The following is a 15255-nucleotide window of genomic DNA, read 5'->3' on the forward strand; positions in this document are numbered from 1 at the left end:
GGGGCCAGTGAGACAGGCTGTGCAGCCTGAGTGGCTTTTAGGGTCAAGGAAGGGCGGGCAGGAGAGGAGATGAGCCGAAGCCTGGAAGAGGTCAGAAGACATCACAGGCCTGCAGAAAGACCCAGGGCGGGCCCACAGCAGGCCGACATGAAAAGGTAGAACGTGTGGCCGGGGAGGTCGGAACATAAGCCTCACCCTGCCCTGGGCAGTGACTGCTCCTGTCACTCCATCCTCCGGTGGGGAGATGCTTACCACAGGGTGCTTCTTGGGGCCACTGGGGCCTGAGGGGGGCTCTCCCAGCTTCCCTTGCAAGCATTCTCACCTTCTTCCCTCCCCAGCCTGGGGTTTAATCGGCCTGGAAAACTATTTCAGGGACTTGCTCTCAGCACCCCTGCTGAACACAGGTGGGGAATTCTGGCCCAGGAAGTCAAGGGGCCTCACCTGCAAGGCTTGGTCCACTTTTCTCAGTTGTTCCATCTCTGGGGGGTTTGGAGTGACTCTGAGGCAAGTGTATTTGGGCCTGAGAGAAGAGGAACCCCATGGAGGAGACTGCCTGGGTCGCACACCAGCCCCTACCCCAGCTGACACACATAGGAACCTACCCACAGGGACTCCCTCCCGCAGCCAGGCCACAGCATGGTGACTTAGGGGCTGCCACCCAGTGCCGGCTCCCCTCAGGGATGGCTTGACTTTTCCTTCCTTAGCCCACAGCACCTGGAGCACCCCACAGAGGAGGCTATGGTGATTGATCTACCTTTCTTCATGATCCCGAGGCCACCCAGCTTTAGCTGCTACGGATTCGCCCTTTGGGCTCCAGAGTGTGGTGTCTCCTGGAAAGTTAGAAGGGCCAACCACCCTACAAGGTAGCGTGCAAGACTGTGGAGAAGCTGTTTATGCCTCCTACCCCCAGCCACACTACCCCGGGGCCAGGGTCCCACCAGTCACCTTTCCAATAAACCTATTTGACCCCCCATGAACACTGGGTGACCCAGTATTCTAAAATCTCCTGTTTACTGTGAGCCTGGCCCCTGTTAGATGTATCCCCTCTAGACATCACATCTACTTCACAAGGAGACTTCACAGGCCCAGAGAGGGGATGTGCCATTTGCAAGGTCACACAGCGCAATGACAGAGCCAGGATTTGATCAGTGTTTCTCTTGTCAGCTAAGTCCTGCTGTACCAGGTCAGTCACCTACTTCCAAAGCAGTCCTGTCTGGGTTTTGCCCATGCTAATTATGTCCACTGACTCCATCAAGTTGACCAAAGACGTTGGAAGCTGTGGGGAGCAGAGGGGTGGGCTTCATTAATCCCCAGGCGGTTATGGCGGGGAGGGGCTTTGAATTTTGCTAGAAGGCAGAATCATCTGCAAGCTGACTTCCCTTTCCCTATTTTACCAATAAAATACTGAGACTCAGAGCGGGGATATGGCTGGTATTATCTCACTGAATCTTCTTTGCTGCCCCAGTTTGGAAAGCTGAGACACCTGAAGTCCCATTGCTTGTGAGGCACTGTCTGGAGCTCCAGAGACCAGCTCTTTGGCACCCAACAGTAATGCCCGACCTGACCGGTGTGTCCTTACAGAGGGACACAGCAGCCGCTCACCCTGCTCCAGTCCATCAGCTGACACCCAGGGGGCTCTGCACGCAGCTCTCAGAACACGAATTTGCCCAGAAGCACCCAGGGAGGCAACCCCCAGTGGGGGGAGCAGGGCTGCAGAAAATGGGGCCTAGGCGCACACAGCTGCTTCCCTACCTTGCTGGAGAGGTAGCCCAGGGCCTGTTCGAGTTGCTGAGCATAGTCATTCTGTGAAGAAGGGGCGCTCCTCAACTCTTGGGCTCCACTTTGAGGCAGAGTGGTGGTCCGGTACAGAGGGGCTGTGGTGGCACTGGGTGGACTCGGAAACCTTTGTTGTGGGTTGGAACAAAGTCTCTTGTAAAAATCCAGCCCTTAATTCTGACGTGGAGCCAGGAACAATCCCATCTGCCCATGGTGTCTCGAGCCCAGAGGCCAGGCTGAGTCCCTCCAGAACAGCACGCTGCTGGCCATGTGCTCTTCCTCTGGGCTGGAGCCCATGCTGCCTGGACCCTGCTCTTTGCTTCCCAACGTCTATCCCTGTGCTTCAGTCCAGCTGGAGGCTGATGTAGCCCTTTCCTAAAAAATGGCCTGAGTTCATTCCGGGGGTGGCCTTCACAGACAACATACTCTCAATGTCTGATGAGGGACAGGTATTCTGGGGTCAGTTCTGACTTCCTGGACCCCACTTCACCCAGGACACAAAAACATTTAAATCCCCATGGGATTGAGTGATTTCTGCTTCCAGAGACTGGGCAATAAGGGAGAGAAGTAAGGGAAAGAGCAAACACGGTGTGGGGCAAGGTGATTCTCACCAGCCTGCATGGTGGGCTCCAGGCCAGCTGGGGCTGGTTGACTCGTGATGCCTGAAAGGCAGCGAACCATACTTCAGGACTGGTTCAGTGACACTGCTCAGCCTCCCCTGTGAAACCTCTCTTAAACCAAAACCCCCAAATAGGCAGGGACCTCAAGCAGGTTTGGGATGGGGCTTGCCAATCACCATCATGTGCAGGAGAGAGACCACCTCCTCAGCGGTGCCTGAAGAGCAGGTGTGTCCAGACACTCTGGGGGCTGGGAGGCTGCTTTGCAGAGTCATTCAGCACGTGTGAGCCAGGCCTGCTCACCAGTGCGGCTCCCAGGAGCGAGGTGACCCCTGGGCACTATGGCCAGCCTGCCCAGTTAACGCGGCCGTCACACAGGTAGCTGATCCCAATGAGATCATGAGCAGCTTCCAGTCACGCTTCATACTGACTTCCTGAGGGAAAGAAGACCCGAAGTTTAGGCTTGTTGGGGGGAGGGAGGGTGCAGGAGGCACATACAGGTGATGTTAACTAGGCCAGACATCCACCAGATGTTTTTACCTACTTTGTATCACCACAGCAGGAAGATGCAAAGTGATTCCCTCACCTTGGTGCCGGGCAGGGAACGCCTCAGAGGCCATTCTCTCTACTATTTTCCCTTTGAAATCCTCTTAAAGTTGTTGTCCTGGTGAAGGGGAGCAAGTTAATATACCCCCTGATATGAGCTATAAAAGCCTTCAAAGGAGCTGAGGGCAAAAGATGCATCTAGAAGCAAAAGCCCAGGGCTGTTTCATGCTTTCCTGGGCTCTGGGTCCAGGGAGGGGGGCTGAGGAGGCCTCAAGGGCGCCTGTTTCGCCTCAGTTACCACCATAATTGGAGCCTGCCAGGGACTGGATTCCAAGGTATAAACAGAGCGCATTAGAAAAAAGTTCTAGTAAGAAGTTCTAGAGGGGCTGGGCAAGAGAAAAGGAAAGTTGAAATGAGACTATTTTTAGAGCCAAAGTTTATATAATAGGGTCTGGGAGGCCAACTTTTGGGCAAAGTGGGAAGCTGCCGGAGAGGCCAAGGCCATGATCTCTGCTGCATCTTTCTTTCCTGAAGCCAGCCGTAGGCCAAGCCCTCTGTCAGCGGGGAAGCAAAGAGGTTACACTGGTGCTCAGGCCTGCTCCTTACAACTGCCTTCTCAGCAATTGATCAGTCAGTGGCAGGAGCTGCAGCAAGCCCACCCAGCCGGAGACTCAGCACTTCCCAGGTGGCCAGGCTCTCACGCACCAGGCTGCCCTGCATTCGTGTCCCCAAGTACTTGGCCTGCGCCGCCAGGCTCCTAGACAGAGTGCAAGAGAAGGGACATCAACCGTCTGGGAGCAAGGGCTCACGTTGTAGGATCTGGGTCTTGAAGGCATTTTGCTGAATGAAGTAAGGCAGGTAACAAGTCCTGTGTGACCCCATATGTGTGCTCTGAAAACAGGATCAAACTCAGGAGAAACTTTCTATATAACATTAGGAAGAAAAATGTTATATGGAAAGTTGGTCCCTTCGGAGTTGTGTCGGTCTTTGGATTCTCAAGAATCTTAACCATCCAAGGTCTGCCACGGACAGCGCATCACAGCCCCGGCCTTTCCAGAAGCTGAGCTGCGGCCATCCAGCCCTCCTGCAGGCTGTGTCCTCTTTGGCCACTTGGGGGTGGGTCTGCTCAACTCTTCCTGCATCACCCAGCATTTTCACCTCAAGTGGAGTCCACTCAACTCTTACTCCATTGCCTGCTTTAAAAATGACCTTTGCATATTTGAAAAAGGTCATAGCCCTCAATTACTTCTCAGCTTTCTGCTTTTCAACCTTAATGATTCCTTTAAACTTCCCTTCTAAGCCTCACTCTGTTCCTTTATTCCTTTTGTTTTTCTTCTGATTTCCATACCGTTCCCCAGTTCCTCATATTCTCTCTCCTCCAAACAAACTGAGATGAGGAGACAAACACAGCTGGATTAGTTCCCCCATTTCTCCGGTATGTACCCTAATTCAGGAAGAGAATGTTCTGGGTGGGCAAGAGGCACGACAGTGGCGTTCTCCACACAGCAATGGAGGGATATGGTGCAAACAGCACAGCAATGAAGCCGGAAATCAATCAGTGAGACCACATCAAACTGAAAAAAAAAATTTTTTTCTACACAACCAAAGAAACCATCAACAAAATGAAAAACCAACCAACAGAGTGGGGCAAAGTCTTTGCAAACCACGTATCTGATAAAGGCTTCACATTCCCCAAACACAGATTCATACAACTCATTAGCAAAAGACAACAAGCCTTGAAAAATGGACAGAGGACTTGAACACACATTTCCCTAAAGAAGAAGACCGAGAGGCGTGTGTAAAGATGTTCAACATCAGGGAAACAAATTAAAGCCACAATGTGATATCCCGGCACACCTGCTGGGATGGCTGGCCGGCAGGCAGGAGGAGGGGGAGCCAATGTCAGAGGGGCATGCAGGCGAGGGGACACTTTGTGATGGCGGCGGGAATGTAAGTTGGTGCGGCCATGTGGAAAACAACATGGAGGTGCCACAAAAACAAACCTACCAGAAGCTCCAACAGACCCCCAACTTGCGGGTCTGTATTCCAAGGAAATGAAAACACTGCCCCCGAAAGATGTCTCCCAACTCATGCGCAGCCTTATTTATAATAGCCAAGTTGTAGCAACAGACTAAGGATCTGCAGATGGAGAATGTTGAAGATAGTGTGTGTGTGTAAACACACACGAATATTTTCAGCCATTAAAAAAATGTGAATGTTCTACCACTTGCGACAATATGGGTGGACCTTGAGGGCAATCTGCTTAGTGAACTAAGTCCGAGAAAGACAAATGCTGTATGATCTGACATCTAAAAAAAAAAAAACCAAACAAACCAAAAAAAACTAAACCAAATTCAGAGAAAAGGAGATCAGATATGTGGTTACCAAGGACAGAAGATGGGGCGAGACGGGGGAGGAAGGTGGCCCAAAGGTAATAACTTTCAGCTTGTGATAAATAAGTACAAGACGTGCAAGGTACAACGTGCTGACCACAGCTACCACTGCTCTGGGACATAAAGGAAAGTTAAGAGCCCCAAACAGTTCTCAGTTTTCTTGCACCTACACAAAGGTCTAATACACCCTACGTGTTGTGTGACGGCTGAGCCGCCTGTGGTAATCACGTGATCACGCAGCTACACGGCTAAGTAACTTTTCAGGGTGGATACAGTTAGACAGGAAGAGAGTACACAGTCTAATTCCATTTACATAACATGCTAGAAAATTGATAGGGACACAAAGAAGTCCAGGTTGCCTGGGACCAGGGGCGTGGAGGAGACACAGGAGAGGCAGGAGGGAGAGTGACGGCGAAGGAGATGAGGAAACTCTGGGAGGGGGATGGATGTTCATTAGCTTTGAGGACAGTGATGGTGTTTGCACTTACCCATCTGCAACTTCATCTGTGTGGTTAACTGCATGTCTTTTGTACCTCAATAAAGCTGTTTTGAAAAATAGCGTATGAGAACTTATGTTAGCAAGGGGCACAGACACAGAGGCGATGGGGAGCTAGTCATGAAGGCAGTGGCTGGTGCAGCCTGGCACATGCAGTCTCCACAGCCGCTGTGAGCTGTTTGACTGCTTCCCCCACTTGCTGGTGGAGGCACTGATCAGCAGTAAAAATGGAAAAAAGGGCCAAAAAGCCAGTGGCAGAGGGGACTAGGCTTGAATATGAACAGACTGGGAATCAACTTCCTGTTGATGAAAGCTGAGCTGTGTAATGAACAGAAATGGTGATGGCAATCGCGGCAATGGTGCTAACAGCAACTAGATGTTGGTGTTATGACCCACCAAGCCCAGTTTTTTGGCAGAAAAATAAGTTCTTCCTGTTTATGACTGCGAGGAACTGACATTGCTTCCTGTGGCCAAGAGACTCAAACTGAGCGTGTGAGCGTGGGGCCCTGTTCTGCATCTGCAGAAGCTCCTGTCAACAGCGTGAGGCAGGCCAGTGTGTTTCCCTGGTGATCAGCACACAGCGCTCCTTCCACAAAGCAAACACCCAGCTCCCTACATGCTGAAAATCAATGAACTCTGTCAGGCATTTCTGCCTTAATTACCTGGGTGGTTGGCAACAACAGAAATTGGAATGAAAACAAACAGTGTTCCTTCGGGGGCCCTAACATCTGATTCCCCAGTGCCAAAATACAGCAGTTTCAGAGTCAAAGACTGGAGGTTTCCAGGCACTGCGTGAGGTGGAGAGGAAGGCCAGGTGCCCACGGGATCGCACACAGTCTGGAGGCCGACAGCCTCCTCTGGGCAGGGAAGTCAGGCTGGGGGAGCAGGACAGCACCCCAGGCCTGAGAAGGCGTGCTCCCCACAAGGCCGCCTCAAGAGGACAGGCAGTGCAGCCCCTTGTGGAGTGGGGCTCCCGTCCCACCTTGTCTGCTCCTGGCTCCTCTGATAAGCTCAGAGGGGAAATGACCTAAGCCTCAGGGTCCTTTCACTGTGCCCTTCTCAAAGTGGTGAGGACTGCAGAGCACAGTCTGCGCGAGGGGTCAGTTTGGGCCAGCCATCATTGCTCATCAGACGCCTCCCTCTGGCCCCTCTGGCCATGCCTACTCACCAAGCTCGGGCCACATTCAGACCTGCCATCTCTGTACCTGTGGAGGACCCAAAGATGAGAGGCCTGAACTTCTTCAGAATGTCTTTTATGAGGGAGGAGGCAGACAGGTGACAGGGACAGGGGCATAGTGGTGGGGTACAGGTCTCCTCAGGTAAGCTCCGTCCCCCCAACCCCCCCAGACCTTCTCTTCCCTGGCTTGAGAGACTCTGGCCTCAGTGAGAGGTTAGGACTGTAATGACGTTGCTTCTCTGTGCCACTCCTCACTGTCTGGCCGGGCTCCCTCTGCTATCTGTGACAGGCAAAGAGAAGGCTCCAGACCGGTGTCCTGGGTGCTGGAAAGGCCCCCACCCACCCCGGCAGGCAGCAGGCCCTGCACTTGTTTCTGAAGATGGCACCACTTTTCTCAGGCTGCCTCATCTCCGGTGACCCCGACCTCCCAGCCCTCTCTATAGAGTGACCCCATCCTGCAAGAACTGAGCTTCCTGCTCCCCAGTCTCTCTAGGCAGCTCCCACAAGTTTCTCTGTGTACCTTCTGTCAGCCTCCGAGCCCACCCACCTCTTGTCCCCACGGACAACAGGCTGGGCTCCTATGTGACCCCACCGTCACAGTCACACGAAGAGCGTGTCCTCTTTCATCTGAGCACACCCCTTTCCTCATTCTTCACCCCCAGCCCTCGCTTGTCCTCACCCAACACTGACCTTCAATCGGTCTCTTTACCTGGAGGGTAGCCAACGCCCTCAGCAAGCTTCTGAGCCACAGGTCCGCCCCCACCTGTTCACTCCCTCCTTTCCACGCGAGCCTTTGGATCTCAGCAAAGTCATGTCACCACACCCGAAGCACGAGGCCCTGGGACAGGCCTGCCTGTTACCACCGCTTGGTCTCCTCCAGGGTGCTGAACCCCCTCCTGTCCAGTCAGATTTAAGAATCTCCAATTCATTCTCTAAGATCTTTGTCAATTTCTCCCTCCTCTTGAAAACCTTCTCTAAATGCTCCATCTCAAAAAAATAAAATTCCTCTTTAGAATTTACAAAAGTGACATGTTCACCATAACTAGGCAGCCAATGCAAACCTGTCTGACTCCTCCTCCATCATCCCGCTCACCACAGGTCCTCGCCGCACACCTGAGCCAGCCACCAGCGCTGATGACCGGCAGAGCTACCTGTCTCCCTTCAGCTTCCTGCGCTCTCCCGCCCAGTGCGTGAGCACTGACGTCACAGGCCTCTGTGTCACTTGTGTGCGTGTGGAGCTGCTTCTAAGTGTCTTCCCAGCCACACAAGGTTATTGTGGACCGTGACTTTGCTGTGCCTCCTCTCTTCCCAAGACGCTTACTGGAAAGCAGGTGTAATGGTCTCACTCACCTGAATTGGGGATAGTTTTGGGAGTCTCCCAATGCTCACGTACGTGAAGGTATTACCCCACCTTGCACACAGCAGTCACTAGCTGACTGATGGAACTCAGGTAGAAAACTGTACTGTGTGTCAGAATTGAGCTCCCTCTGCTCCACAGAACACATCTCTAAGGGGGGTGAGGGGCGCTGGGCAATGTGTGGGGAGACCCGCCACTCTGTGTCTGGAGGAGGCAGATGGTTTCTCTGATCAAGGCAGGCTGACTTGGGAGAGCCACACACAGATGATGTGCCTGGGCACTGGGGGTGGAGAGGAGGCTGGGCAAGGGGTGGTGCTGGTGGGACTGGAAGGGAGCAGTGGGTGTTCTAATTGCCTGATGGCATCTTGTGGCTACCTGTGTTTCAAAGCCTGGCAAGGGTAGGCACCCAGCAGAGCCAGTCTCTGGTGTGGGCCTGGCGGGTGCCCACCCCTGGCCAAGCTTGGAACTCACTGTCACTCAGTCACCCACGGCGGCCACCACTTGGCAGCTTGCTGGTCAAAGCTGATGACTGGGGAGACAGGCAAGATGATGAAGGGGTAGGAGGTCTTTTTTGAACAGATAAGCTTTACCAGGAATGAGGTCTTTTTTGAACAGATAAGCTTGACCAGGAATCTGGGATTAGGTTGTAGTCTCACAGGTCCCCATTGTACTATTTCTAGGCTAAGGCTTAGCAAATTTGCCTTTTCTCTCCACTTAGAGCAACCAGGGAGCTGAAGTTAGCGGGCGATGGCCTTCCCTGAGAGCAGCTCAGTGCACATGCGTGGGCCAGGTAGCTCATCTGCAGGGGACCAGCATCAGTGAGTGGAGGTAGACAGCCCCAATCAGTGAGGACACCGACCTCACTGGTTGGGGGCTGAACGGTTCCCACTGGGATGCCACAAAGATGAGGAAAGTGACTGCTGGAGAGACCCACTGTGTGGGAGCCAAGCAGAGGCTGTGAGGCAGCTTCTGTGGGCTGCCGGGCTTGAGGTCAACGTGGCACGAGGCCTCTCCAAGCTTGAGGGTGTGTCCATAGGGTCTCCCGCCAGCCTGACACTTAGCAAGACGCTTACTGGAAAGCAGGGGTAATGGTCTCACTCACCTGAGGTAGGGATAGTTTTGGGAGTCTCCCAATGCTCACATGTGAAGGCACTACCCCAGTTCTAGTCAACAGGGGAAAGACACAACACCCGACACTCACTGTGCAGGAAGGTGGTTTCAGTCCAAGAACTAGCTCGGGGGTTTTGGTGGAGGCGGCTATCAGAGGAAAGGCTTGTGCGAGGCTAACACCTGCTAGCTATAGGTGGGTTGAGAGGGTACTAGGTGAATGAGTGGGTGCCCATGGCACGCCCGCCCAGCGTGTCCCAGCCCACCGTACCACACTCTTAAATGGAGCCAGGAGTCCTACCGAGGCAGGAGAAAGCCACGAAATCATGCTGTAGGTGCTCTCCCAAGGGACCAGACTGGATGCTTTGTAAGTAGTTACAGAGAGGGTTGGTGTTGATGAGCAGTAGACCAAGGGCCACTAAATGAGACTGCAACTCATTCAGCTATGTTTAGGAAAATAATGTGAATCTTTTTAAAATTTCAAAGTTCTTGGTTTCTACATTTTTTTCAATGTACATATGTATGTCTTTGTGCATATAACTTTTGTCACCAATTCCTCATGTGTGTGTAGATAAATGCCTACAAGTCTAATATCTCTATCAAATTCTCTGGTCTTTGGAATACAGAGTGCATTGTTCCAGGGGAAGGGGTGACCAGAGGGAGTGCCAGTACACACATAAGTAAAGCCAGCAAGTAGGAGGGGCGGGGTGGGATGGGAAAGCGGCCTTCCCTAGGGCTCTGTGCACATGCCCAGCAGGGCCTAGGCACAAGACAGTCCTCTGCACAGCACGACGACAAACAGGTGGTGACCAGTTGACTGATAGCCCAGGAGTATGACTGCCAGTGCGCTTAGCAGCTCATCTCTCAGTTGAGCCAAAAGATGAGGAAAAGAAGCCTTGCTAAAATCCCCCGTGAGGGAACAAAACTGGAACCTCTTAAATATTATTTGCTTAATGAATTGCATTTATTCCTAGGGATGGCTCCATTCATCACACTGATGAATTCCTCTTTGTTGTGGATGTGCTAAGAGATCCAACACATGCCTGTATGCCGATGACAAACATGCAGCCAGAATGCAACTAAGAATCAAGTTCTATAGCCACGAATTTTCTCCATGAGCTGGTGAGCCAGACCCCTGCATGCGGGGTGCAGATGAACAAATACAGGTTGGAACTTGAGCATGTCCCCTGTCACAGAAAACCATGTGCTACATCCTACACCCCCCCTGGGGGGGTCTTGTTAAATGCAGATTCTGATTCAGTAGGAATAGGGGAGGGTGTGTCCAGCACCCTGCATTTCTAACAAGCTCCCTGTATAGTGATGTAGTCTGCCTGTGGCTATTGTAGCAAGTCACTGCAAAGGCCAACCAACCCACCTTCTAGCAGCTGAACCCAAGATCCTTGAGGCTATAAGAGCCAAGATAGTTAGCCCAGACCCACTTAGCTCACCCTTAGTTAAAAATCCTAACCCTTTGCATGGTGCAACCCCATGAAGGTGTCTAAGTAGATAAATGTCAAATAAACAAAGCAATGCCTGATTCACATGATGCAGTTGACATTTCAATTATAGTGGAATTTGGTCAGTAATTTACCTGGGGCAAGCTTCTCTTGGCCAACAGGAATCTGAGGTAATTTGGAGAGATGAGCCAGTGACATTATCCCAACCTTGAAGCCGTGGGGCTACCCCAGAGCTTAGCTTCTAACAGTTGTTAATCATTTCATATATGTTAATCTCAGCTCTTCAGCTGATTTATTAAAAGTTTCTCCTCAGTCACCTCTGCTGGTCCTCAATTCATTTTCCAAATTAATTGATTGAACATAGAGCTACTTACTGTACAGTCCAGCAATTCCACTCCCAGGTATCTGCCCGATGAGGCAAAAACACGAACTCGAAGCTATCTGTACTCCTGCATTCACTGCAGCCCTATGTACAACAGCTGAGTTGTGGAAACAGCCCAAGTGCCCAGCAACAGAGGAGTGGACTAGGAAGAGGTGCCACATCTATACACAACGGAAGCCAGCTCAGCCATGGAGGACCCAGGGAGCTAGAGGGGAAAATGCTCAGTGAAATAACCCTGCAGGAGAAAGACACATGACATGTCAGATGGTTCACTTACATGTAGCATGTAGAGAAAGGGAACAAAGGGTCAGAGAGAACCAAACTAGTAACAAACTCTAGAAATTTGACTGTGTAGTTGAGGTTACCAGAGGGGAAGGAGAAAGGAGGGGCACAGTGGGTGCCCTGGAGGCGGGGGTGGGTGTGGGGTGGTGACATACAACTGCCCTCAATCACATACAGAGTTGTGCTGCCTAGATTAAAAGACAAAGACAAACACCAGTAAAAGGGGAGCTAAATTACCCCCCTCTCTCCTGAAACTTCCCCCCATGGCTTCCCAGTTTCTCTAGCCAAAGTCCATGCTTCTTTCTTAGGGGTTCAGGCTCCATATGATCTGGCCCATAAGCCCTCTGACCATCCCACTCTCCATCTCCTTCACAAGCCCCCAGTCACTGAACTTCTTACTCCCTCTCAAATACACCCAACCCAGCCCCACTTCTGAGTCTCTGTGCTCGCTGGTCCTGCCCTGGCTCTGGATCTTCAGCTAGTTGGCGTCTTTCATCACACATGTCCCAGCTCAGGTCTCCTTCAGTGAGGCTGCCTGGCCCGCACAGCACACTGGAACTTGCTGCCCATTATGCCTGCACACATCACTTCCTCAGAGTGGCCATCGCCATGTGAAATGACGCTGCTTAGCTTTTATGGGATGCTTCCAGTCAATGGAAAACTCCATGAGAGCTCGCACCCTCTCTCTGGCTTACTTCTCATCTCCCTGGGATAGTGCCTGACACGTATTAGGCCCTCTGCATGGAACGACCTCTAGTTCACCTAGGGCAGGACCAGGTCCATTCCTTCTGGCTCCTGCTGGGCCCCAGCACAAGACCAGAGCAGAGACTGCAGGCGCTCAGCTGACACTAGCTTGAGCCCTCATCCTGGTGGCTGACAGAGCTATTTCTGTTGTGGTGTGGCGTCCTCCAGGCCACCTCTGGAACAGGAGTCTGTAAGCCAAGGAACCTGAATCTTTTGGGGCCCCTCAGAGCTGGAACAATCTTCAACCAAGTACACCCTGGAGACCACCTGGTATGCATCATCCCCTGAAATTAAGGTTCTTCCCACTCAGTTTCTACCTCACAGGAAGTCTGTGGCACATCATACCATGGCCTCCCCCTCATCCTGTCTTGAAAGACTGAGCTGCCTACTCAGAAAGCCATGTCTGTGCAAAGATAATGGCCCCATAGGCACTTCCTGTAGTTGTGAGCGCTAGAGGACAATCCTGAAACCTCACTGCCCAGGAGCCTTTTTCACGTTTTAATTTCCAGGACGTGAGAAAGGCATGTTTCTGCTTAAGCAAACACCCTGGAGCCTGTCCCGGGCCCCGAGCACCCTGGACAGCCCCTGGTCTGTCCCTGAGACAGACAGGTGTGCACCAGGGTTACCCTGTTGGGTTGCTTGGGGGGTGGGTACTTGTGGTTGCTGTGCTGGGCCTTTTTCTGAGAGAAAAGAAACTACACAGAGAGGTTATGTGATATCATCCAAGATGGTTCGGCAAGATGAGAACTAGCAAGCCTGTCCTCGAGATTCATTTAACATGATTCTTCAATGCTTAAATAGAAAGGCCTGTAAGAACGTAATTTCATCCATCCCTGGCGGGTTTTACGTAACAGCTTGGCAAGAGATGCACATCAAAGACCTAACGAGCTTCCCATCCGCGTGCCGTCCCGGGCCTGGGCTGCCTTTGCTCTCTGGTGACAACATCTCCCCAAATCTCGCAATCATCTCTTTTCTTTCCTTTGTCATTTCTCTGGCAAATGACTCATGATAGGATTCCCCCCTCCCAAAAGTGTTATCCCTGTCTCATCAATGCATATAGTTAATATCTGTTATTTTTGTCCCCTTTTATGCTTTATCTGTCTTTACCCCCTTTGGGTCAGTTTCACATATTTTAGTTATTTTTCTTTCCTCTTGAAACACACCTTTCTCTCCTCACCTAGCTAGTCCACAACTGGTTTCACACAAGCCCAGTCAAGAATGCAAGTCTATGCAGCAGCAGGCAGTGGCTTAATCAGAGAAGGAAAGGCAGTGGGGAGGGGGAGCGGGGCAGGAGGGGTGTAAGAGCCACTGTGAAGCAAGAACAAGGCTCGGAGAAGACGAAGGTCAGCAAACAGCATCCTGTGCTCGGCCTGCACCCACTTTCAGGGCCTTGGGCTGACCTGAAAATGTGGGACGAAAAGAAAGGACTAGAATGTTGGGGACAGGGTCACTGGAGACCAGTTCTGGCAGTGAAAACTCCCAGAACAAACTGAACCCTGCACCAGTTTCCTTTTGTTCTGCTGGATTTTGGCCTGAGAGGCATGAAAAAGGAGTCTGCGGCCATGGTGAGGGGCCCTTGCTTCAGTGTTGACCCTCTCGCACCTGCCTGCTCTGCCTGGCGTCCTGCTGAGGAGCAGTGGGGGCCGGAATGCGAAAGGGGCCTGTTGCAGGTGAGAAGGAAGAAGCGAGAGCATCACCGGGCCAGGCGTGACCTGAGCAGCTTCTGGGAAACCGCTACTCCCATTGGGTTGGGCCCCTGGAGAGGGAGCGAGAACGCAACTGGGGAGAAAACGTCCACGACACTACCAGTCCCTGGAGGCCCTGACGGCGGCCACCAGCCGGGTCCTTCCTTCAGAGCCTCCTCTGTGTCCCGTGTGCACCGTGGCCCGGAGGAGTCCTCAGGGCCTAGGGATACTCTGCTGTCTCTAACAGGGCGGGACAGGGGGCTGAGGGGCACAAGGCCTGCCTCGGGCTCATGCTATCAGCAGCCCGAGCAGCATGGGAGGGCGAGTGAAGGGCGCACCGTGTCTATCGAGCACCTGTGTGCTCAGAGCAGTTTTAGGTGCTGGTGTGAAGGGAGGCACAGCAGGGGCGGCGATGCATAGGGGAGCTTCACTGGACAGTGTATGACAGCTGAGGACCGGCTGCACGATTGGGGGTGCATAATACTCAATGAACAGGCTCAGTGTGGGGGTGCTCATTTTTCCTATCCGCCTCCATCTACTTCAGAGGGGCCCTGGCTGGGCTTAGGGGCTGGAGCAAGTCCCAGGGGGGAGGCGGCAGAAGACCAAGGAGAATCTACTCAGCTGTGAGTCGAAGGGCTGGGGAGAGGCCAGAGGAGGGAGACTGTGTCAAAAGGGCCCGAGGTTGGGGAGACATGATGGGCATGGATGCAGTGGGGAGTGAGGGCAGGCAGCAGCCACGAGAGCAGGGTGAGGCCGGGGCAGGCAGGCAGCTGAGGTGTCCCGGGCCTGTGTTGTCGGCATGAGTCAGTGATTTCAGGGCCTGATGCCGAGCAGGTTTCGTAGAAAAGGGCTTCCCTTCCGTGTGACCGGGCTCTAAGGCCAGGCTGGCAGCACCGTCAGCAGACAGACAGTGCGGCTGACTAAAACCTGCCTCAGGGAGTGTCCTACTCCTCAGGGCTGTGCAAAGATGGGGTGGGGGGCAGAGCCCAGCCGGCACCTGATGTGAGTCAGTAATGTGAGTCAGTGGCTGCAGGAAAAGGTCGTGTTCATCCTGGCATGTGACTAGGTGTCAGGTTCCACCCGGAGCAATGGTGGGTCTCTTTTCCCTGCCACTCTGATCAAACTGCGGAGGGACCGAGAAGGGGGTCACCTCTAAAGAGACACGCCTACTACAGGAAACGGTGTGCAAAGGCTAACCTGTGAGAAATGTTTGTGGGAACTGTGAGGACTCAGAAA

General features: G+C 52.7%; 1 long non-coding RNA gene across 1 annotated transcript in view; it reads left to right on the forward strand.

The window, feature by feature from the left end:
- The window catches only part of LOC105853882, a 9242-nt gene extending 1018 nt beyond the window's left edge, over window positions 1-8224 (forward strand). Inside the window, exons 2-3 of the long non-coding RNA XR_001145631.1 lie at window positions 705-863; window positions 8104-8224. This is a non-coding gene — a long non-coding RNA (uncharacterized LOC105853882). The remainder of the gene's footprint in view (window positions 1-704; window positions 864-8103) is intronic.
- The last annotated feature ends 7031 nt before the right edge of the window (window positions 8225-15255 follow it).

Source organism: Condylura cristata, unplaced genomic scaffold (assembly GCF_000260355.1).
Source record: "Condylura cristata isolate star-nosed mole 26May11 unplaced genomic scaffold, ConCri1.0 scaffold00020, whole genome shotgun sequence".
Classification (NCBI taxonomy): domain Eukaryota; kingdom Metazoa; phylum Chordata; class Mammalia; order Eulipotyphla; family Talpidae; genus Condylura; species Condylura cristata.